The sequence below is a fragment of the Numida meleagris genome, chromosome 4, assembly GCF_002078875.1.
Source record: "Numida meleagris isolate 19003 breed g44 Domestic line chromosome 4, NumMel1.0, whole genome shotgun sequence".
NCBI classification, from domain to species: domain Eukaryota; kingdom Metazoa; phylum Chordata; class Aves; order Galliformes; family Numididae; genus Numida; species Numida meleagris.
The window spans coordinates 32,277,581-32,302,137 of record NC_034412.1 but is presented as its reverse complement, the minus strand read 5'-3'; the positions used below and the strand labels follow the sequence as shown (position 1 = coordinate 32,302,137).

General features: G+C 37.5%; 1 long non-coding RNA gene across 4 annotated transcripts in view; it reads right to left on the bottom strand.

Moving 5' to 3' along the window:
- The window catches only part of LOC110398963, a 44,161-nt gene extending 19,992 nt beyond the window's left edge, over window positions 1–24,169 (bottom strand). The window contains exons 1-5 of one of the 4 annotated variants that reach the window (XR_002438770.1): window positions 24,053–24,169; window positions 18,779–18,903; window positions 17,431–17,571; window positions 3,339–3,382; window positions 611–697 (exon numbers count right to left, since the gene is read on the bottom strand). This is a non-coding gene — a long non-coding RNA (uncharacterized LOC110398963). The remainder of the gene's footprint in view (window positions 1–610; window positions 698–3,338; window positions 3,383–17,430; window positions 17,572–18,778; window positions 18,904–24,052) is intronic. The other 3 variants (XR_002438771.1, XR_002438769.1, XR_002438772.1) reach the window with 3 other exon arrangements.

Below are 24,557 nucleotides of genomic sequence, written 5' to 3'. Positions count from 1 at the left end.
CCTAATTTGTAATGCCGAACCTTCTCACCAATTTATCTGCACTGTTCTCAAAACACGTTTATTTTTCAAACATCTTACTTATCACTCCTGGAAGTAATTTACCCTTGGGATTATAGCCGGTACATTTTTTTAGCTACAAATCACTAAACTTCTTAACAATGGCACATCTGCATCTCAGTGGGGTATTCATCCAAAAATGTATGTGCTTTTAAATCTTAAGCAAATGATATTGTTATATCTTCAACATGGAATAGCTTTTCTACATGCTCATCAACAAAACTCACTAGCAAATTTGCTGCCTCCACTTGATAACTTACATCATGTAGACAGATGCATAAGTAATCTATAATCAAGCAGTCTGAACTGCAACCTGATCCAAAACAATGCAAATCATTTCTACGTATTTTTCTCATTTCCTGTTTCCTATTACTTGCTGCTCATTTCTATTACATTTTAGTGTTATTGTATTAGGACTGAACAGTTGAAACCCTTGAGATTTAGAAATACAGATTGGATTTTTACGATAGGTGATTTCTACGTATCTGTTTGTCATTTGCTTTTATCTTCATTTCAGAAACATTATGTCAGAAATGTTTAAGAAAATAATTACCTGGACTGGATAAACACACTTCTGAATAGATTGTATATTGTATTCCAGATCAACTCCAATATATCACATTTACAGCCTCAAATGGTGCTGGCAAAATGAACAAAAAGAGAAGTCCTGTTGAATTCCAAAGAAGAAGCCTGAACATATACCTCTCCCTAATTTTTTTTTTTTCAAATAGTAAAACTAGAAAGGTAAATTCCTCTTTCTTCTGTCTACAAAAAGTATTCTGCTTTTCCCTGTCATCAGTGATTGGCCTGGTTAATTTAGAAAATGATAGCTTCCCATATCAGCACATTTGGTGTTTCTAGTACCAGAAGTTTAAAATCTCCACTCACTCACATTTTTCTACTGGGGAACATCAAGGCCTTGCATATCCTCTTAATGGAGGATAGATGTGGCTTATCTTAACTTTCATAAATGTTGCCTACAATTAAATTCTGACAATATGGATGCATAATGGCTCCCTATGTAAACCAATAATCCCAGAAATAAAAGTGCTGGAGGACACATGCACAGCTGAACTGCTTGTAGGATATATGATTCTGATGAAGATGATTTAGGGAGATGTTTTCCAAAAAGAAAAAGTTAAAAAAACAAATACAGTTTGAGGACGGTTTCATTATTTTTCACAGGAGATATCACTCAGGAGAAGTGGGTACTAGCGTTAGAGGCATATTAAAGACTTGCTGACTGCATATTTCCATAAGGCTTTGAAGTCAGTTGATACAAACTACCAAAAGAAGAGGTTCCTAGGCTAAAATCTGTAGGAGATACCTCTGATTTCCAAAGATCTGACTCTACATTATACATAAAGAAGTCTGTCACAGAGTTTGTATATGATGATGTATGGTGTTACATTCTTCAGTCTGACACTTGCTATTTTTTCTTAATATCTTCTGGCTATTAGGTCAGCTGTCCTTCTAAACTACCTTCACACTTAATGTTTCTAAAATTCAGAATAAAAAAACCCAGAAACTTTCTGGTTTTGTTCAATTCAAGAAAATACAAACATAATAATGTTCAAACCAGTATAATTAGTAAAAGATTATGGTACCAAAGGACACAAAAGAGAAGTAAATACGGACCACGTACTTATCCTTGCAGGAACTGGAGTACAGTCATTGTAGTTGTACCATCACATAGAGTACACAAACATTTTGGAGAAAAGAGCTTTAAAATCTCAGAAAAAAACCTCAAGCCTGAATGAGAGTTCCATAGAAATGTACTCCTACCAATAAAAATAATTTGATAATGCAAATGAACATCACATTGCTTTCTCACTCAAACCATGAGGCAAAAGACAGCACTGAGAAGGTTTCTATGTTACTGAAGTAAAACAGACCTTTACTGAGAAAAGAAACTACCATATGAATTTACAAAGTTGCACAGTGATCCTCAGAAAAATGTTAAGCCTCTCATTTCCTTCCTTTTTTGGCTTCACTAAATCATGAACAAAAATCGAATCCAGCATTAGATCGCCAAATATTAGATCACCAAGAATACTTACAGGAAAGAAAAACAGTAAAAGAGGGAGGCAAAGGCTGCTAGAGAAAAAACAGCTTTTACAGACATGAAAGCTGGCCCACTCTGTTTTACAGGTATTTATACAGATAGATATATATAAAACATTCACATACTGCATACATGCATTCCCCTATATATAGGGATTTGTGCAGAGTAAACATCTGCAGCAGGCTCAGGTGAGCAGTGGAAAGAGCTTAAGGGTGAAGGCTGGGGACTTGTTAAGATTTTTGACATGTGAAGTACTGGCTATTGGAGGCAGTGGGGAATGCTCTTGGTGATGATTGCAGGTGGAAATAAAACACAAAAACATGAAGAAAAAAAAAACCCTTGTTTTTTGCTGTTTTTTTTTTTTTTTAATCTGGGTGACAGTATGAAACCATGTCTAAATAATCAGAAATCAAAACACATCTTCACTCCTAAAGTGAAAACGCTCACTAACAGAGTACTGGTTAACTCAGGTGATATTAAAATATTTAAATTAATTTTGAAAATAGCTGTTGTTCACTTGAATGACCAGAAGGTATGTAACAAAGAGAAAGTAAGAGGAGCATTTAAAAAGTAGTTACATTTAGAAAATTCTGGTGCCCTTTGGATTTCAGCAACCTGAAATCTGAAGGGTATCAAATTTTAATAGTCCATTTTCCTTCTACCTTCATCAATATCCACAGTAAAGGCTCTGTGGTAGTGAGGTTCAGCATATTCATTAATTGGGATGTCAAATTATATGTGACAGTCACATCTTTTATGTTGGTAATGCAGAATATTGACTCTGTGCATAGATGTGCACAACATGAGACAGGTAATTTTTAACTTGTGAATTAATAAATATTGTTGTTCTACCAATGTAAATCTCAATAACAAGAAGTTGATAAATAGAATTATAGAATTTACCATAGGAAAGATAAAGTCAAAAATTCCAGGAGATTAAAAATTTAGGGTGTGGTTTTTGGTAATAGAGCTAAAACACAGTCATTACATTCATCAAATTTTAATTTCTTCAAGAAAAATTTGAATTTGAAAAGAACTTCCTAAATAGAATGCCTTGGTGCTCTCCTATGAGCTCACTAACTGAAGTAAGGACTCCAAATTCCATAAAGAAACTAGGGAGTCTTGACTTAACTGAAGCCATCGTGAATTTGTCCTTTCATTCAGGAAAGGTATGATGTTACTTGGGGTGGGTAGAGAGAGAGATTGATTTACCTACCTCTTTTAAAAGAATTGCTTTTCAGAGATGTCTATCTCTCTTCACTGAGAACAGAAAGAGCAAAATTATAGGTGGTTAGAGGTGGTAATGAAAGCCTTAGCCTCAATTTAACTTGAAGAAGTCCCATAAGATGAACTGCACTTCTTGTGTCTTTTTCAGCAGAATTTGTCAGGGAGTGCAGTTTACCCATATTCCTTGCCTTCTTTTCAGTATATGCTTGTCAAAATTGCAGCAGCACTACTCTGGGAGAGGATACTTGCTGTTTGCCCTCAGAGTCCTGGAACCTGAGATGAATTCCTGACAGCAGATCCTACTAGATCACACTTAAATGAACTTTAGCATGCAAACCTTGTTTTAAAATATTAGTTGCCAGGTCAGCATTTTTCAGGTTTTGGTTATGACAAAGTAACATGAAGCCAGGACAGCAAGATAGGAAAGGTATCCTCACAGCCCTTCTTTAGGGATTTCCTCTAAACCCTGGGGATTTGCTTTCAGGACACAGTCACACGAATCTGGCAACACAGAACTGTAAGCCTGTTTAATAGCCTGTCTGTTCTTCACAGGGAATCTTATTGCCAGGTTCGTTCTGAACGTTACAAATGAACCCCTAGTTCTCTTTGAAGTATTTTGGTGCTCTCCACAAAATGTCTTTTATCCAGCAGGATGGTAATGGTGGAGGGTGGAAGAACTTCTTTTTTGCTTTTTTCAAACCCACCCCCAAACCTTACTTTTGTGTTTAGGTGGGCCAAGCAAAACATATTTTTCTGTCATAAATATGAGTTGAAAAGGTAATGTCAATGGTTCACAAGCAGGTTTGTCCCAGTTCCATGACGAATGGGGCGGGGACCCACAGACACACACCCCAGGAAAGGGAAAAGGGAAAAGGGAAAAAGGGTAGGGAGATGGGCCTAAAAACGAAACAGTGGCAAGGCAATGATCTGAGGAGAAACAAACTAATTTACTAATAAGATACCGGAATGCAAAATAACACACTATAATACAATATAATTACAATTTAAGCTAATAAATCCAATAAAATGAGAGACAGTGTCCAAAATTAAAGTAGGCCTTACTCTAATACCGACGGTGAGATGACTGGGGAGCGAGATGCTTCCAGGACAAGAGATGGGCAGAGAAGAGAGAACATCTTGTGATATGCGAACAGTTTTATCTTTCCCTCTGACCGGAAAATGGTAACAGGGCAGCAAAGTCCCCTGGGAAATGTAGTTGTTCTTCTCTTCTGAGAGCCAGGTAGCCAGAACTATCCATGATCCATGGAACTGGAGCATTAACTCTTTAACTCCCCGTGCACTACGTGATGTTATGATGTGGAATACCAATAACCAAAAATCATAAAACCATGACAGGTAATTTCTCAAGAATCATATTAATGGACATTTTTTTTGCATATTTGTAGCGCATAAGTATATTAAGCCTTCGTACATTTGGCCTTTTCATTTTTGGGGGGGTTGTTGGTTTTGTTTGTTTGTTTGTTTCCATTTTCACATTGTTTTCACAGGTATTTCATTTTTAATCTTACAAAAGACTGAAATGGTAGTTTTATATTCCCAGCTCTACTGGGGGACATCTTGAAAGTCATATCATATCATGTTTACTATGCTACTCTAAAAGATCTTAAAATGAAGAGATTGGCACCCTCTGAATATAGGTTCATGTATATTAAACATGGAACACTAATTGGGATTAGCTAAATCTTAAAGGCAAAAGCAAGTTAAGAATCAGTCCCAATGGTACATGTCATTCTTTTTATCTTTGTTGGTTGTCAGAAAGTAGGAAAGAGCATGTTTGATATTTCTGACTTCTTTTTAGCAAAAAATAACAATACTGACTTGGATATATACACAACTTTGTATGTACACAGACACACACAGATGTTGATTTATACCAGTTTTGACACAGGTGGGTAGCTATCTATATTTCTTTTTCTAATACACTTCATAGTGGCTACTCATAGAAGGATTTAGGTGATGGAGAACAAGACTTATGAACAAAGCAGGTTAAGACTCTCCTATCTTGTCAGCACCGAAGCAGCTGGACAGCCTTAGCCCTGACAACCTTTTCCTTCACAGTAGGAACAGCAAGACAAACCTTGACCTGTCAAGCACTTGGAGAATGTTGGGTCAGTCTCTGTCACTCCTGCTCAACTGAGAGTTCCAGAATCTCAGTTTTTATAGGATAAAATATATATTTATTCCACAGGAATTACTGCCACTTCCCATTTTTTCATTATTTTAGGCCATTCTGCTCTACTCCTGAGCTACGATCACTACTAGACATCTTTAAAAGTTATTCAGGCAGTGTAAAAGGCAGATAATGGTAAAGTGTTTTTGGAAACATCACTGAGGCAATCTCAAATTTTTAGGTTTTTCTTACTTTTAAAGAGCTGGTCTTGCACAGACCAGCAAAAACACTGGGGATTAGAACCCTGACTCTTAAAAATTCAGACCACAGAAGCAGTATTAAATCAGGCTTTTTGCTACCAGGAGTGTGATTAGATACAAACTTGACAGCAGTACTGGCAACAGCTGGAACATTTCTTCTTAAAATTATACCGTATGCAGAATGGCACAGCTCTTTGATTGAAGATTCTTTATAATCCCAATGTATGTGTTTGTCATAAGGTAATTATACAGTGTGAACATCTCTTTGCATGATGACATCGTTCTGCTAGCTGTGCTCAAGTACTAAATATATTTTATATGCCTTCACATGTATCTGGATGAATTCATGCACACTTACACATCAACATTAAATTCTGTCTGATACTAATTACATTAAAAGTAAATTTAAATGGTGGTTAAAAAAATAGTTCCAAGTCTCTGCTTTAAAATGTATGCTTTTGTTTATGATATTGCTTGAATTGTTTGTTTGTTTCTTTGTTCTCCTAGATGTGTGGGAGATTCATATTCACTTATTACCCACGTACATCATTACTGTCATCTGTTCCCTGTTCTTCCCATCAAGAGACTTATCTTAGCCCCCACAAATCTATTCTACTTCTTTCACACCAATTAGAAATGAGAACATATATCTTAATCAAAGGTATTAAAGTGCATTTCAAAAAAAAAAAAGAAAGAAAGAAATGAAAATGGATTTGTTTTTAATTATTACAATTGTTTGCTTTCTAATGTGACAATTTTTTCTAAAACACTACTTTAATCCTACGTGTAACAATGGAGATTGAAAGTAGTGCACTCAGCGATGTTAGGGGAAAAAAAAGCCTTAATCTACACTCATCAAAGCTACTTATAATTTTTATTAATATATTGCCATTGTAGGATAAGCCTGATTAATTTTGGTAATCTGCAATCAACATACAGCATGCCAGTTAAGTATTTTCTATGCATTACCTTACAGACATACCATAATCAAGAGATCACAAGTAAAACGACAGTCATCTTTGGCCAGTGATCAGCTGTGAAGTGTGACAGTGTGCTTGAAATGGGAGCCTGAGGAACAGTGTGCAATCCTCAGAAAATGCTGTGCAGTCCTAAAAGTGCCTATGAATTATTGCCAGTCGCACTCTGTTCCTTTGCATGGCCAACGCTCTCTGCTCAGCTTTCCACAGCAAGGCAGCTGAGCTATGAGTGCCAAACATAAAGATGACTTGGGGATTTTCAGGGGATTTCACAGGCCCCCAGAGGTGTGGCACTAACAAAGGCCTCTGCCTGCAGTACTTCACCCAGAGGAGGCTGGATCCAGCCTAAGCCCCGGTGCAGGTCAGCAGCACCTGCTCTTGTAGTGCCTCTGTTGCAGAATGCCAAGAGCTGGCCAGCACTGCCCTCAGCTGTCTCCAACTAGGCTAAGGGAAACTGTCCAACACCTCAGTCTAATTGTGAAATAAAGAGAGAGAATTAAGAGATATAAATGCTGTGTTGTTCAGGCCGCTTCTTCCCCTAGTTTGCACTGGGAAATCTGGAGCCTGCAAACAGAACTCTTTTTTTTGGCAGCACCGCACTTCTAAGCCTGTGTTGCACCAAGGAAGACCATATATAGTTAAGAATCCTTTTTTAAGTCTTAGGCATCACTACCTTGCTATCCAATCTTATTTATAATCTAAGTATTACAAAATGGTTATATTTCCTGGTCAAAAGCAAATCTGGTTTCTAATTCAGTGTTGTTTCATTTAATGTTCCTGGAAGTAAACACAAACAGTGAAATGCACTTACGGTAAGCAAAGCTTTCTTTTCCTCCATTTTGTTTCAGTCCAGTCATTTGCTTCTTTTCTTTGGTGTAATCAGAAGCAAGGAGGCAGAGATGGGGAGTAAACATTGGTTTCTTATACTTAAGAGAGACTTCTGGAGTGCTTGTAAGCCTTTGTTTGAGACCTACCAGCCAATGTCTGCTTCCCTGTGACCCTGGCAGAATACATCTACAAAGTACAGTTCACAAGACCCTGAGAAGTGGGAGCCTGAAGGAAAGAGGCCATTCTCTCCCCTTGCCACACAATGCTGAGCTGTCTCAGAGGAATGAATGGTTGCATCCCTCCCACCTGGAGTTCCTGGCTGGCATTTCATTGAAAAGAGCTGGAATCTCAAAGCGTTGGTCTGTCAAACGGTTTGAAATCAGAAAAGATCAGACAGGTTCAGCTTCCCCCTCTACTGCACCCTCACTTCTAATTTTCACATTTTATGCTTCGTGCAAGTGTTAATTACGGAGATGAAAGCCCACTTTCCTTTAATCATTCAGTCTTAGCACACACGCAAAAAGGAAAGTACAAAACATACAAAATTTGCCCAAAAGGAAAAAGGCTGACTCCACCTAGAGGAGAGTGAAACTGAGTATTAATTGATGTAGTAGTAGTAGTAGTAGTAGTAGTAGTAGTAGTAATAATAATGTACTGAAGGATTTTGTTATGCAAATTTCCTCTGACTTTCTCTAATCAGAGTTTATATAAAACCAGACTTTAAATACTATTGGCTTTTTTATTGTAATTGGTAAAGGCATTGAGAAAAGCCAGTTTATACCCACAGTTGATAGTATCATTGAAAAGACTATGATTTTCATTCAAACAGGACACTTTATTTTTAACATAGTGGCAAAGCTTCAAAGGCAATTAAAATGAGTTTATACTTCTGTGGGCTTCCATCAAATGGAAAGCATTTTAATTACATATAAAGTGATTTATGAAATTATCAGACAAATATTTGAAAGTAGCATGCTTCCTGTAAAAATTATGTTTTCTTAAACAGCCAACAATGTATACAAAAAACAGTTAGTACCCACAGAGTGTTGGTCCCTAGGAAATCAAGTTCTTATACTGAAACTAGAGTTGCACATTCCCTAATAAATACAGCATTTGCAGGAAAAAGACTGTGTAGGTTATAAAAAAAAATCTAGAAATTCAATGAAATAATTTTCCATAACTAATGATTCTGAAGGACAGATTTACCAAGAATGATGTGATATCACCTTACAATAAATACCCAGTCCAGTAATCATTGCAATTACCTCAAATTTGTGAGACACAGGCTTTGTTCCCACCTTTATCTGAGAGAATTCAAACCTGTAAGAGGTATTTTGGAGTAAGCCTGCTTGATTATTTTTTTAAAGCTCCCACCCTCTGCTGTTGAAACCATTCCACATGTTATAAATAATTACAGACACCAGAGAACTATGACCTAAACATCAGGCTGGAAGGCTTTTCTCTGATTCAGGGACTCTTTTTGTGCTTTAAAGAAAAAAAAAAAAAAAGAAAGAAAGAAAGAAAGAAACAAATCCATCATATTCAGTCCAGTAGAGAAAAAAAGCTTGTCTGCATGGCAGAATGACAGTGAGATAGAAGTATCAGTCGACTTTCTTTTAGCATAATCTTGTTAACATAAGACTAGCAATGAAGACTTAGCAGCCTCAGCTTGCATAGGCACTTACAACCATCATGCAAATTCTCCAAAGATACAAAATACAAAATACACTGATGCATGCTGAGGTACTATTAAATCATGTCACACCCTCCCTAGTTTTATTCAAGGTGTAAGCTTGGGGTTTATGTTAGTACGCCAGGTGTACATTACATATATGTTCATTGTGGCATATCCAAAAAAGTGCACTCTTATCTGCAGAGTTGAATACCTGGGTTGTAAACACCTCCCTAATACTTTTTCAAAGGTGATTAAAAATTGTTAAGATACAGTACATTATTCTTTGGAAGCAAAGTGCAAAACATTGTCTTCTGTAAGCAGCAAGATTTCAGTTCAAGTTATGGAGTTCAGTGGGCAGTGAATCTAGTTCTTAGAAAAGCTATGGGCATGATATTCCTCCTGAAGACAAAAAGGAAGCTTAACTGCTCACATCCTGAGCCCTAGAGCAATGTGAATGATTTTCTTTCTGAAATTTCTCAAACTCAAACACTTATATATATAGCTACTGCAGTGACCATCCAGCCTTTTTACAGTAAATCAAGGCAAGTAGGCTGACATAGTCTAAAACAACCTAAGTTGGGGATTAGGGATATTTGTTATGCTAGCAGAACAAAGAGTTTAACCAAAAAAAAAAAAAAAACAAAAAGCATGAAAGAGATTAAAAAAAAAAAAAAAAAAAAAAAACAAGAACAGAAGCAGAGAAAGACCTTCTTTCTCAATCATCTGTTAGTGCAGTCAGGAGACTGCTCTGACAAAGTCAGGTACGGGAAAGTTAGCCAAAAAGAATAAGCAGTATTCTAGAAAACGCTGCAGTAGTTGACATACACCTTAGGTTGTAAACACCTTAAACTTCTGCAAGCCTATTGCCTCCACGGACTTCTCAAGGCAAAAGTGCCAAATGAGAATCTTCAGGGACTGGATAGCTTTATACAAAGCTTTACAATTTGTTGTGGCTGAACTGCACTGAATCTCCAAATATGCAATAGACTGGATCAACGCTATAGGGAATACTTGATAAATGTGACATTTTTCCACTCGATAAAAACAACAACCTTTCTTAGAGAAGTACCAGTAATAAGAAAAATGTCTTCCCTTTATTTCACTGCCTTTGCATGTCCTTAAACCAAAACAGTTTGATACTCTGGTGTGTGTTTGCTCTTCAAAAAACACTGAGCTGCACTTAACTATTAACTAATAACAGCAAAGACACCTGGATATTAGCAAAGGGTAAAAAATGGGAATTTGATATTTCTTTGTTCTTTTGGATATTATATGCTTTTAACTACGTTTTGCTTTACCAAAAGGAACGTATCAACAGAAGAATCACTCAGGGTGAAAGTTGCGGAAATGTACATTCACAAATTCTCCCCTTCCTTCAAAAAGCTTATGAGTATCTGAAGACAATTAGTTTGAACATGCTTTATAATCTACCTTGTGCCCCCACAAGATGAGTCATATAAGATGAATGTAATTCTGAAGCAAATATAGCTACACTATATTAAACTAAAATCATATTTTAATAAATTAAGCATGAAAAATATAAAGCAGTTTGCCAGAAAGAAAAAAAAAAAAAGCAAACTTTTTCTGGTCCCGCTTTTAACTTTTAACCTACAATCTGGTCAAAATCAAATGAAATCATCTGAGATTTTACAAACCTCACAATTTCAGGCCAAAGAGATCAACGAGGGGAAAACAGGGAAAGAAAAAGCATAATCCCTCATTTCAGAAAACAAATTGGCACTTTAAAACTATCTGATCTCCAGGAAGAAAAAGCCCTCTCAAAATGATATCAAATGCTACAATTCCTAAGCAATCTGTGTTTTAACCTTAGGAGTGAGTGAATTTCAGGTTTGGGCAGTGGAGTTTTCCCCAGTTCTACACCTCCATCCTCTTTCACTGGCAAAAACATCTCACCCACGTGCTTTTCACTGTTCTAACTTGTCACACTTATTCCAAAGTCCCCTCTTAGAATGACACCTCATGCAGCAGCGCTTTAGGAGGTAGCAACAATATTTGTTGTAATGTTCTCACTTTTGTCCCACATAAAAGAACGGCATGGGCTGATCCAGGTCCATGCTGATCCAGGCAAGGAAGGGCTGAAATTGAGTTGGGTCATCATGATTACAGCAAAACAGTGTCTAAGAACTCAGAATTGTCTTATTCTTTCAGTCCAGACTGCATGAGTAGCTTTAGTAAAACAGAAACTTCAAGTGAAACGCATACACATATGAATATACATCATAGAATATCCCAACTCCTGACTCCACACAGAATCACCCAAAAATCAAACTATATCAAACAGTGTGCCCTGGTGGCCAAGAAGGCCAATGGGATCCTGGGGTGCATTAAAAAGGAGCGTGGCCAGCAGGTCAAGGGAGGTGATCCTCCCCCTCTACTCTGCCCTGGTCAGGTCTCCTCTGGAGTACTGCATCCAGTTCTGGGCCCCCCAGTACAAAAAAGACAGGGATCTCCTGGGAAGAGTCCAGTGGAGGGCCACAAAGATGGTAAAGGGCCGGGAGCATCTCCCCTGTGAGGAAAGGCTGGGTGACCTGGGTCTGTTCAGCCTTGAGAAAAGAAGACTGTGAGGGGATCTTATAAATGTTTATACGTATCTTAAGTGTGGGGGACAAAGGGACATGGCCAATCTCTTTTCAGCGGTTGTGGGGACAGGACAGGGGAAATGGCCATAAACTGAAGCACAGGAAGTTCTGCACCAATATGCAAAGGAACTTCTTCACGGTGAGGGTGATGGAGCACTGGAACAGGCTGCCCAGGAAGGTTGTGGAGTCTCCTTCTCTGGAGATATTCAAGACCAGCTTGAATGCCTACCCGTGCAGCCTACTGTAGGAGTGTGCTTTGGCAGGGGGGTTGGACTCAATGATCTCTACAGGTCCCTTCCAACCCCTACAATTCTGTGATTCTGTGATATGTCTGAGAGCACTGTCCAGATGCTTTTTGAGCTCCAGCAAGCTCAGTGACCACTGCCTTGGGGAGCCTGCTCCAGTGCCTGACCACCCTTTCGGTGAAGAACCTTTTCATAATATACAGCCTGACCCTCCCCTGTTGCAGCTCTATGTCATTCCCTTGGTTGTACTGGTGTACCAGAGAAAGGAGATTAGTGCTTGCTCCTCTGCTCCACCTCATGAAGAAACCATAGGCTGTGATGAGGTATCTCCTCAGTCTCCTCTTCTTTGGGCTGAAAAAAACTAAGGGCTTTCAGCCACTCCTCATATGTCTTCCATATATATAGGACCAACAGGACATAGGACACATCTAAGGTTAATAACAAATCTGGACCATCAAAGATCATAATGCTTCTTCTAAGGTTTCTAAAATATCAAAATAAGTCTCTCTGAAACATTCCACATTGCATCCTAGTTTACTGTGCTAACAGAACTCTAGGCTACTACTTGGCTGACATTTTATTAACACAACCAGAGAGACTTTATGTCTTGCGTTAATTCTTAATGCCTGCATGTATTGAATTCAGATTGTAGCCTTCAAAGTTGGAAATGAGACTTGCAGAGCAAGGACAGTATATCTCATCCAGGATATCTGTAAGGGCTACTGTAGTGTAATTGCTTTTAACTTTACAAGCCACATTTTTTTGAGTGGAAAAGCTACTGTCAGAACTAATAGGAGCAAAATAATGCCTAAAGAATGAAAAAAAAATCCACACTAAGTGGCATAAATGTGCTTACTTTTACCTAGAAGAACTGCTGCTGCTTCACGTAGGAAATTCCTAACTGACTTTGAATAATAATAAAGTACCATGTGAACACAGAAGCTGTGCAAGGCTTTATGGAGTGCTGAACACTATGACATAAACTTCTGACATTTGCAGAAGCCTTAGCAATCCTTTAGAGTGCTGGATGAGAGAAAAACAAACAAACGACATGGCCAGAAGAGATATGTGATTTTCAGAATGCTTGTATTTTGCTGCATTCTTGGTCTGCCCCTGGTGCTTGACCAAGCTCTGACAGACTACGCTTTTAAAAACTAAGCTCGCCTCCTTCTATGAAATATGCACAAGCTGTATGTTTGCCCTGAAAGCCTAGCTGCTCCTAAGCTTCCAATTTTCAAAACCGGAGATAAGATTTTAAGCAAATGTTTCAATTACTAATATTAAGATGGAACAATTCACAAAATTATACCAAGTGACACAATTTTGACAAAATACATTAATTAGTACACTGTGTTCTAGGTTTTTCACTGGTCTCTGATAACTACTAGGAAAGCATTACAAATAAATGGAGACTAGGTCATGACAGGAGTTTTGAGCTGCTGTATTGTGGAAATAAAACTATCTGATTTGAAGACATGTCCTAGGAACATACAGATTGGCATGCTGAAATACACCACTGATTATAACAAAAAAGGCTAAATCATAAGAAATTTTTTTTTGCATAAAGTTCTAAATTAATATGAGGATCAGACAAAATAGCACTCAGGTCATAACAGTAACTTAAACAGCAATACAATTCTTCTTTAATCAGCCCAGACATATTTCACCAGACTTTAAGGGCTTTTCTTAGGTACACAGAGTGATATACCACCTACAGTCAGAAAGTAATATGAGAGCTTTTTGTTTGTTTGTTTTTAAGTATGCAAAAATACCTAGATTTCCTCTGCAAGGAATATTTTAAATTTTAATGGAAAAGGATAGAAACAGACTTGACTTGTGGAAAAAGCTACTGTTTTCATTCTGCAAGGAAATATTTATCTTGACTCCTGCCCTTTCAACTTAGGAGCAAATAGGCAAATACATTCAAGCTACCTGGAATGTATTTTATCCACTGACACTCCAAACCAGCAGTCGCTGTTCTAGGAAGATTCCTAGATGAAATCCGTAATATTCTTCTTACTGAACTGAGAAAGAGAACTCCTGTAGGAGACTCATCCTCCATAACTGAAAGCACAATGTGGGCTGCTCAGCTGACTACTTGATGGAGGTTTGTTATGACTGGGGCAGGACATATGGAAAGCACACCGGAATTAGACAAAGAAAAAAAAAAAAGATAGAATGTGAGAGGAAAAACTGTAAAAATCATATCAAAGTTTTGGAGAAAAAGAGCTAGCTTTGTATTCTTGACTATACAGAGAATGAAATACAACATAACAGACTATAATAAATGATAATTTCAGCTTGGAAGAATATTAATTTACTTATTTCTAACCTATGCTAAGGAAACATAAAATAGCAGACCCTTCTGATAACTGGAATATGAATTATTATCTATATAGATGATTTAGGCAAGGTGAGATAAATAGGCTATCAAAAGAAAAAGAGGACAAATTAAGTTTCTGAGAGGAAAAAGCCTCACAAATCATGTCTCATCCCTTGAAAATGAGGACTTTCATAAAGCTATTGTTTTACACATTAAAAAAATGAGGATATCAGGATAACCTATCATGTGTTGCCTTTCAATAAGAAAAAAAAAAGTACATTATGGGAGGTGTCAGGGGAATTAGATGGGAATTCAAAGCTGTGGTTTGCCCAGAAAGGCCAGAGGGAGCAATGAGCACGAATGAGTGCTTCCTAACCACTTGCAGCTGTGATGGGAGTTCTTCAGGACCACCGTACTTGTGTGCAGAGGGAAGGAATCAGATTTTCATTTCTCACCAAAGTTTCAAGTCTACTCGAAGAAAAAAAAAAAAAACAAAACAAGAGCACAGATCTATTGCTTCTGAGTCTAGTGCCCAGTTACAACACCAACTCTTCAAGATTTCCTTCAGGTGCAGAGCACTGCCATTTCCACTGAACTATCATAGCTCTGCCATGTAAACTGCGAGGCAAGGTACAAAGAGCTTTTGCAAACACCTGGTAGCCACTGGACACAGCAGAGAATAATTCCTTGAATACAGCCTTGAATGCCTTGTTCACCTTGGTTTGGGGCACAAATGAGCAAGCTGATGGAGAAATAAAAGTATAGGTATATAATTCATCTCCTCAGTCTGCAACAGAGAAGTGAGGCTAATATTACCCACAGCACTTCTGTGTTATAGATCAGATATTTGAAAGAAAATCACCTGTTTCTATCTATGTGTCTTATTAATGTTTAATGCCATTACTTGATATGCTGATTAATGAAAGCATTCAGCTCAAAAGATGTAAGTAGTAATAAAACACTTTTTATTAAAGGTAAAGAACTATAGTTTAACATTTACTAGACATGTTTCCCATTTGAGGAAGAGTCTCATAGCCACCCTACTGAAACAAGAAGAGTTTATACTATATTTTATCTAGAGAAAACACTGTTTTAGCTAATGATAGTGAACTAGAAGGCTGATCCAAGATCTTAACATCAATTTTTATTTTGCAGCTGCAACACATCCAGGGAATTTGTTGTCATGGGGTTATGTTTGGTGACTGGAGTTTGAGAAGGCTGGAGAACTATATGATCATAAATAACATATACTTGCAAACAAAAAATGTTTAAAAGGATCTGAATTCATGCTAAAGTTTATTTTAATATTTCCCTTTAGAATTTCTTTTTTCTTTAGGCAGACCACAGCTGGAGAGGAATGCATGTGTTGTTATGGCATCTGTTTGCACAACAGGTTAAGCTGAAATTTGAGCACTTGCAATGCCCTTGCCTGGACATTGAAATTCAAGTCACACTACACATTAATGCTTCTGTTTCCGTGGAGTATTCTGAAACAGTGGCACTACTGTAAGGGACATGGATAAATGCAGAGAAGAAGGTGCCTGTATTTTCAAAAATTTGCAAGTTACAGAGATGCCACAATAGGAAAACAACAACAACAACAATAACAACACATAACTGACCTATGGGTTAGTTATCCTCCCGAAGTAGGGACTCTGCACACTAGCGCAGTGCATCCCTTCTTAATAAGTCTTTTAAAATAAACATTTTAAAATAGGTGTGATCCACCTTAGGCCCAGTAGATTCAGTATTCTTTGCTTTTGTCACACTTTCTTATAAGTTATACTATATAAATTACTCTGGTGTCGGTACCTGCAGAGGTGATAGTGCAGAGATGCCTTTCCAGACTGTAGAATAGCTGAAATATAGCTATCAGAAAACAACCATTTAAGTAGATGGGCATGATCAGCTCAAATAGATGATCTGTACAGACATCACTGAACAACACACTATGATTAAACATTGTTCTTCTTCCTCTCTTTTTCCCCCACGTCTTTAAGTCTCCATGTTGCACTTCTCTCTCTCGTGCTTCAGGAAATGTTGAGCAGCATTTTAGCCTATGCACATAATTTCAGTTCTCGTGATATGATTTAAATAATCTGTGTGACTAAAATCCTGAAGTTTGTGCCACAGAAATGCCTACCTGACCAGGGACAATATATGCTTGTGTCCAGCAGTGTACACAGGCTCATTCCTAAATTAAGTAAGGCTACTCTGACAGTAAACATGAAAACAGAATGTCTGAAGGTCTTTAATGTCTCCACTTGCTATTTTTATATGATTGTTTATCAGATATGTTAAGTATTTGGAGCTGATTTGCATTTCTATTTTCATTTGTCATGCAAAGGCTTTCTTTTTTCCTTTCAAAATCAACCGCATTTAATACTCCTTCCTTCCTTCTCACAATATGAGTTGTTTGCCTTTCCTCAGGCACTTGTCAGATTCTGGAAAGACAGGCAAGCTACTAAGTCATTGTTAGCAGCTGAAGTTGTGCACTGCTTTGTTGTGTCAAATTGTTTAGCTTTTTCTTCTAATCCTACAGAATTCCAAGTGCTACAAAGACCACATAATCTCAGAAGGGGACTAGAGAAAACAGCTATTTCCAAGTTTAACAAGTCACATTTTTCTGTTCTACTGCCATTGGTTTCTCACGGAAATGAAACAAAACAAAAGAAAGTACTCTATGTGCCAGACATCTTATTGCAACAAAATAAAACTATTAACTTAACCTACCAGCCTCTTATCTCTTGCAAAATAGTGTGCAGAGGTAAGCCACGAGTTACATAGTACAGTATCTGCAGCAATTCGTTTTAAACAAATAAACCAATGGGAAGGATTTTCTGTCTAAACTCCTCTGTAATTGCATGCATTTTTAAAATCCTCTTTGCTGTTCCCTTTGTCTGTTTGCACTTCTCTTTGCAGTTGTTTGCTAGGAAAGTGAGAACAAGTTCAGATAATCAAGTAAAATACAGAACAAACAAAGGTTTTAAGGTTCTAGAGCTTTCATAAAACATCTCGTTCTTTGTCTATTTATTTTAATACCTGGATTTATGCATTTCCTTGTTTCAGTCAGGCAGGTAGCAGACAAGCTCTGAATCAAAGTACTCTTCTTTCACTGTCTCTAAAATCAGCTGTAAATGAGCTGTAGCCCACAGGAATTCTCACGGGAGCCTGTGCTTTCTGCTGCCATGAGAAGAACAAAAGAGAAAGGAAAATGTAAAAAAAAAAACTGGAAAAAAAAGGAATGCTAAGCCAAACCACCTTGTAGGTAGCTTCTAGGAAGTGTGTTTTCCTTTTCAGAAAGTATAATGAGGCAGTGTTAGGAAAGAAGCCAGACATACTGAAGAGCTGGCATTATGCAGACCCAAAACGCAGCAGGAGGTCACTTAGCGCTACTAATATGCCAAAATAGCAGACCTGCTCTTCAGACCTAATATATATGCACAATGTTACATTTCCTGAGCCTTCTGTTTTTAAAACTGTGCTTGAATTTCAAGTTCTAAGGCTGACCTTTAGACCAATGTCCTTTACCTGGTTCAACTCCTTCAGTTACTCAGAATATTAGTGTTTATCTGAACAATGTCTGCTAACATGTAAGGAAATATCTTACCATGACTACTTTAAATTGGCCAAAGGCTGGATGTTAAATAATAATGTTAACCTGTAAATAATTTTCAGATGGTTCTCATGTTCTCCCCCCAAACTGAACCTGTTCTACTGTTTGGCCGATATCGTGAGCCAGCAGGCCCTGCTCCCAGTTCCTCATGAAGACCTTGGCCCTCAGCAGCTTCTAGGGCACAATACTAGGCCTGACTTCTTCCTCTCTCTCTGGAAAGTAGCAAGTGAGATGTATGCTGTACAGATGTGCGATATTTCCTCCTATGTTTCCATTACTTAATTTTGAATACCAAAGAAAGAACAAGTCTCAAAACTTCAAGACCTAAAATTGTAGAGGTAGCACCCTCATCCACATAAACCCATGGTAACAATGTTGGAAGGGCACTTAGGCCCACACAGCCTTTTACCACAAGCTAACAGCTTTCTGCACTAACTAGCAGCTTGACTGTCAGCACTATTTGCCACTGGGACATTAATCCTTTGTTCTTTGATTTTATTTCTTTGTTCTACCATGATCACCTTTATGGAACCAGCAGAGAGAAAAGCTAAACAAAAGCTAAAATGAATCAAATCCAAGAGGTTTCGTCAAGATTTGTCCCTCAGAAAATAAATTTGTGACCAGACATAGTCTACTACCGGTCCTTGCACTGGAGAAAGAGTTTTGGGATTTTGAAATATACAAACACAGGTCAGCTCATATTCTCAGTTTGACACTTCTATAGCTACAGAATGGAAAGAGAAGAGGATCTTTGACAATACTATCAAAATGTACCAGTATTTCATTTCAGCAGGACTTGTAGAAAGAATGTGAATTTAAGTCCTCCAAAAAAATTGCATTTCATTCTGTGACAGCTGTGTTCATTGTGACTTTTCCACTTCGAAGATTAGCAGAAGGACCTGAATAAGGAAAGAAAGAGCTTTTTTAAGTAATTGCTCGTGACATCAGGGTCATAATTAATCTGATTTTATGAAAAAGGGTGCAGATATGTTTTGAGTTTTGCTTGAACAATATCCTTATTACCAAGATCCAATTAAAAATATCCAAAAGAGAAAAGAACAAATATTATGCAAGGTGGTGCTTCTTAACTGGTTAGAAACCTTGCCCAAACAAGTTTACAGTTACCTCTAGTCATAGCAGAGAAGCATATTTCTCATGTTACTGCAACAACCAGCCAAAATGGAACACTACACTGCCTTTCCTTGGCATCACACAGAGATATCGTCAGAGGTTACTTTAGAAATGGAGTTCTTCATCAGCGTTGAACCTCAGCGTGTGACATTGCACATGAATTGGTTATTTTTACAACAACTTTCTGCTTTCCAACAAGTGTGTAAAATATACCTAGACACCCCAAAAACCGTATGTCCTCTACACAAGTAAAATTAAGTATCAGTCACATCCTTTGGAAAACTAAAAGCTAATTAGGAGATTTTTTTTTTTTTCAACAAAAGTTACTTCAGAAAAGAAGAAAAGAATAACTCCAGTAAAAAAAAAAAATTGCAAGAGGCATTGGCTGACAAGCAATGAGGTTATTAGCAACAGAATCAGAAACACTCGTGGTAAAAAAGAAAGAAGATAAATTAAACATTCATATTTTATCTCAATTTCTGAAATATATGTTCTTAAGCCTACTTTGAAGTATGTGATTAAATTCTGCAAAACCTTTTTATCTTTCCTTGATTGCTAAAGTTTGCTATCAGTGCAGAGCGTGTAGCTGATATTGTGTATCATCAAACTCGTTTCTTTATCTTCAAAAGTAACACCTAAACTTGTTATGAATAAACATAAACAGGGTGCCTGTTCTTCGTTCATTAAATATAAGCTGTAATAGAGAGAGAGAGCACATACTTGGTAGCAGAGAAGCAATGGTAAATTTGTTCTCAGCTCAAGAAGAAACATAGGCTACTGAATTTGGGGCAGGTAGAGGAATACATGGTCTGAGCTCAAGAACAAACATGGTTTGAAAAGGGAGGATATGCACAGGACTCCATAAAGTCTTACAACAACAATACAGCACTCATTTTCATCTGCATTATACGGTGGCCTTTCCTTCAGGATATAACAAACACTGAATGGTTATGGTCCTTCAACCAGTTGACTTCCTCTGTCACTTCAACTTTACAAGAAGTTATGACTCTGAAGGTGAGGGTAAGTACAGGATGCAAGGGAAATTTAGCTGAAAAAATAAGCAAATAAGAACGTCTCATAAGAGCCATCAAAAAAATTCCAATATAATGGAACATAAATGTATCAATAAAGTATAATGAACAATCTGACATTACTGGCATAACTGTGTAATTTACAGAGTTGTCATAAGATAATAGTTTTGAAGAGTCTGCCAAAAGACTGGTAATTTGCATATAATTGTCAATAATGCTTTCCGATTTACTAGATGGAGTTTTTGTTTTTCACAGAATAGAGTTATTGGAATTCAATTTGCAGTCTCTGTTTTTATGACTTTTCTATACAGTACTGTTTTACTTAGAAATAAATAGGGAATTTTAGATGCAGTTTTTTTATCTCCTGCCCCAAGGCAAAAAATACAAATAATCTTTTCACTAGAAGTTAATAAATAAACAAAATAACACAAAAAAAAAGGAAAAAATAAACTTCTTCTGGTTTCAGTTTATCTCTTTGCAAACATTTATCAAATTACAGTGTCAATGAAATGAATATCCTGATGTATTTCAGAGCAAAGTCAGAATTCACATTTGATACACTAATTTTATTATCATTTTAAACTGTGTCTTAGAATGGTTACTTTTACAATAGTAGATTTTGAAGTGAATAGGATGGTGTTAGAAGCATAGCTACATTTAATATCATATTTGATATGGGTTAGTGATTTACAGTATCATGAACTCTACTCTTTCTTTGCAGGAGTATGACTAGGGATGAAATCCTCATCTTGGCAGTCCTCCCCGTGACTATAATACAGACAGGATTTCAATATAGGTTTGCTCTCACAGAGGAAGTCATATAGTTAACTCATGATAATATTTGTATAGATAAAATATGTATGAAATATGTAATTGTCATTTGAGTGTGGCAAAAAATATTTAAAACTAATTATCTACTATCTCCTCAGTTGTCTCTGTTAACAAAGTGTAAAGAAAGTTTTTTTTAATCCTTTTTCAAGTATTGTGACAAAATAAACAATAAAAATAATACTCAAAATGAATATCAATTCTTTACATATGCACACAGTTACAATTCCATGCTTCTTTTCTCATGTGGGAGTAAATTCTGATTTTGTGCACTGGTGCTCACTTGTGTGCAATTAAGTATGTAAATTTGACAACTTCACCTATAAATGATTTAATAGATATCTCTGCAACACTTTGTGTACATATACTTTCTTGACAGTTTGAGACTAAATGAAAAATGCATGCAAATAAAGCTCCCATCTTTGTGTATAAATTTAGGCTTCCAAAGCATCTAAAGCCTCAGGCAAACCATGTGATTATCTAGGACTGCTTAGTACTGTTTAGATTCTTCCAAGCATCAGATATTTTCTTTAACTGTACATTTTTCAGTACACTCTTTACTTTTATTCTAATGCATTTTCTTCAAGACAAGATTTGACGTTCGAGGACAGCCATGTCACTGAGATTGTGCTTCTGACTCTAAGGATGAAACTGCATAAACACTGAAACTGTGTACAAATCCAGGCTTGAGAGGTTTATTCAGGTATCAGAAATCTTTGAGTGCTCATCCTGACACAATATGACCATGCAATACCTTTGCACTCACCAGCCAAGTGCACTGGCAATTACATAGCCTCTCAAATCTTACAGCACAGTATAGGATGATCCCTCACTAACTTGTGGATACAAGCTGCAAAAGAGGTCAAGATTCCCTCCATCTTTTTAAGATGTGTCGAATCTCAGTTCTGAATATAAAGACTTAATATCAGTATGAGCACTTAGCTAGATAAAACTACTAGAAGGATAACTTTGAAAATATAGTCCTCATCTCTTAATCAAAATTTTACCTTATTAACTATTCTTCTGCTTAAAAAGAAAGAATGAAGCTAGGCCCTGCTGAAAAATTACAATTGTATGTTACTTTTATAAATAATATCTCCATGCACAGGAGGTCTTTAATATGTCGACTGTAACTCTGATTATGTCCTTTATCATGTACCACACGCATGCTGCAGAAAACAATTCACAAGCAGAGCTCTGTGTGACACATATGACATATGAAGCCTTCTCTGGAATGGAATATATGCCATATATCATGATACTGAAATATGTTTTTTTTATTGCATAAATAATCCACTTAAATTTTATTTATCTTTCACAACACACTAGGTGCCCATAGGATATCAAGTATTAAAAGCATAATAATGTTTAGATTTTTTTCCAAGGACTAGCCCATTAGCTGTAGTATCAGTCAGTTCTGTAAACATTTGTGAACCCTGGACAAATTCAGTAATCACTCAACGAGTAAAAATGGGACTTCTTTCCATGAAACTCAAAATATTCCACTCTGAGATTGCTACGAAATATACATACACTTTTCATTCAAAATATTTCAAAATATTGAAATATATTTTCAATTTATTCAGCTATTATTAAAAAGAGAGGGCAAGAGCAGTGCACAGGAATGGACTAAATGACTTAAAAAAACATACTGTGATGGTATGCTTCTCTCTCTCCTCCCACATGTTTTCTCTTTAATATGGTCACTGAATAAAAGAATTTTGCCTGAGGGTAGGAAGGCCCTACAGAGGGATCTGGACAGGCTGAATAGCTGGGCTGAGGCCAATGGGATGAAGTTCCCCAAGACCAAATGCCAGGTTCTGCATTTTGGCCACAACAACCCCAAGCAATGCTACAGGATTGGGGCAGAGTGGCTGGAATAAAGTGTGGAAGAAACGGACCGGGGGGTTTTAGTCAATGCTCAGCCGAACATGAGCCAGCAGTGTGCCCAGGTGGCCAAGAAGACCAATGGCATCCTGTCTTATATCAGAAATAGTGTTGCCAGGAGGAGAAGGGAGGTGACTGTTCCCCTTTACTCAGCTTTGGTGAGACCGTACCTTAAGTACTGTGTTCGGTTTGGGGCTCCTCACTACAAGAAAGACATCAACGCCCTCGAGTATGTTCAGAGAAGGGCAATGAAGCTGGTGAGGGATCTGGAGCACAATCCTATGAAAAGCAGCTGAGAGAACAGGGATTATTTAATCTGGAGAAGAGGAGGCTCAGGAGTGACCTTATTGCTCTCTACAACAACCTGAAAGGAGGCTGTGGCAAGGTGGGGGTTGGCCTCTTCTCCCACACATCTAGCAATAGGATGAAAGGGAGTGGCCTCAAGTTGCACAACAGGAGGTTCAGATTAGATTATTTGGAAAAATGTATTCTCTGAAAGAGCGGTCAGGCACTGGAGTGGGCTGCCCACGAAGGTAGTGGAGTCATCAACCCTGGAGATGTTCAAGAATCATTTAGATGTTGTACTAAGGAACACTAAGGGTTTAGTGGGGAAATACTGGTGGCAAGTGGATGGTTGGACTAGATGATCTTGGAGGTCTTTTCCAACCTTAGTCATTCTATGATTCTACTAATCATGACTTAGAAAGCTACTGCCCTTGGCTGCTCCTCGGGGACATCCAATCCCTTGCTGCTATTTTTCACTGCTATTAGCCTCTTCCCTTCAGATGAGAGTGACATCTTCCTCTTTTAACAGGGCCTTGTGATAGTCCACGCTCTCATTGCTCAGGCCTGTTGCTCAGCCCAGCCACAGATGACATGTCCCCTGCAGTTCAAACTTTTCCCTCATGTTACTGTGTTCCTCAAGGGAACTCTTCAATGCTTCCTTTTTTTTCCCTCCCCTTCTGTAAGTACATCCTTTTGTTTAATGTGTCCTTTTCTGAATGTATGCAGTACAGGAGAAGTGCATGACAGAAGATGAGAACTAGCACTCAGAGTTTTATGGGCATGAGATCAAGCAAGAGCAAAAATAACAGTTGAAAATCCAAAAGCCAGTTAAGCTCAAGAGAGAGATAGAACGAGTACTTTAGGTTAACTATACCAGCTTTACAACCTCAGTCTCACTCCCATCAATCAGGTGGTGTTTGTACACCCAACAGCTGCACTTCCATAAAGATGCCAGAGGGATTTGCAGGACAGCAAAGCCTTTGTGGGAACACTGGGCGAGAGGGCTCGGGGAGGACACTGGCTTCCAGAATACAGAAGTCACAATATGTGGATAAGATGGTAACTACAGGGAGTGTCCACTTAGGGATTTCTTATCCAGTTTGTAAATAGTCAGAATTTTCCAATAAAAATGCAGTTTCTTAAGAGCTGTAGTTTCTTAATAAAAGATTCTCTATTTCATGCTTATATTGTTAATGAATTTCTATTCTAAAACAACACCTGAGAAAGAGCAAGTGTCATTGTCACAGCTTTGTTGCAATTTTGTTGTTGTTGTTGTTGCAATGTTTTTGGTCCCACTTCTGTTAATTAAATTACTTTTACTGTGAAGAACTGATTGAGATTCCACAGTGATGCCTCTATAACACTGCCTGCCCTTTATGCCTTCTAATATA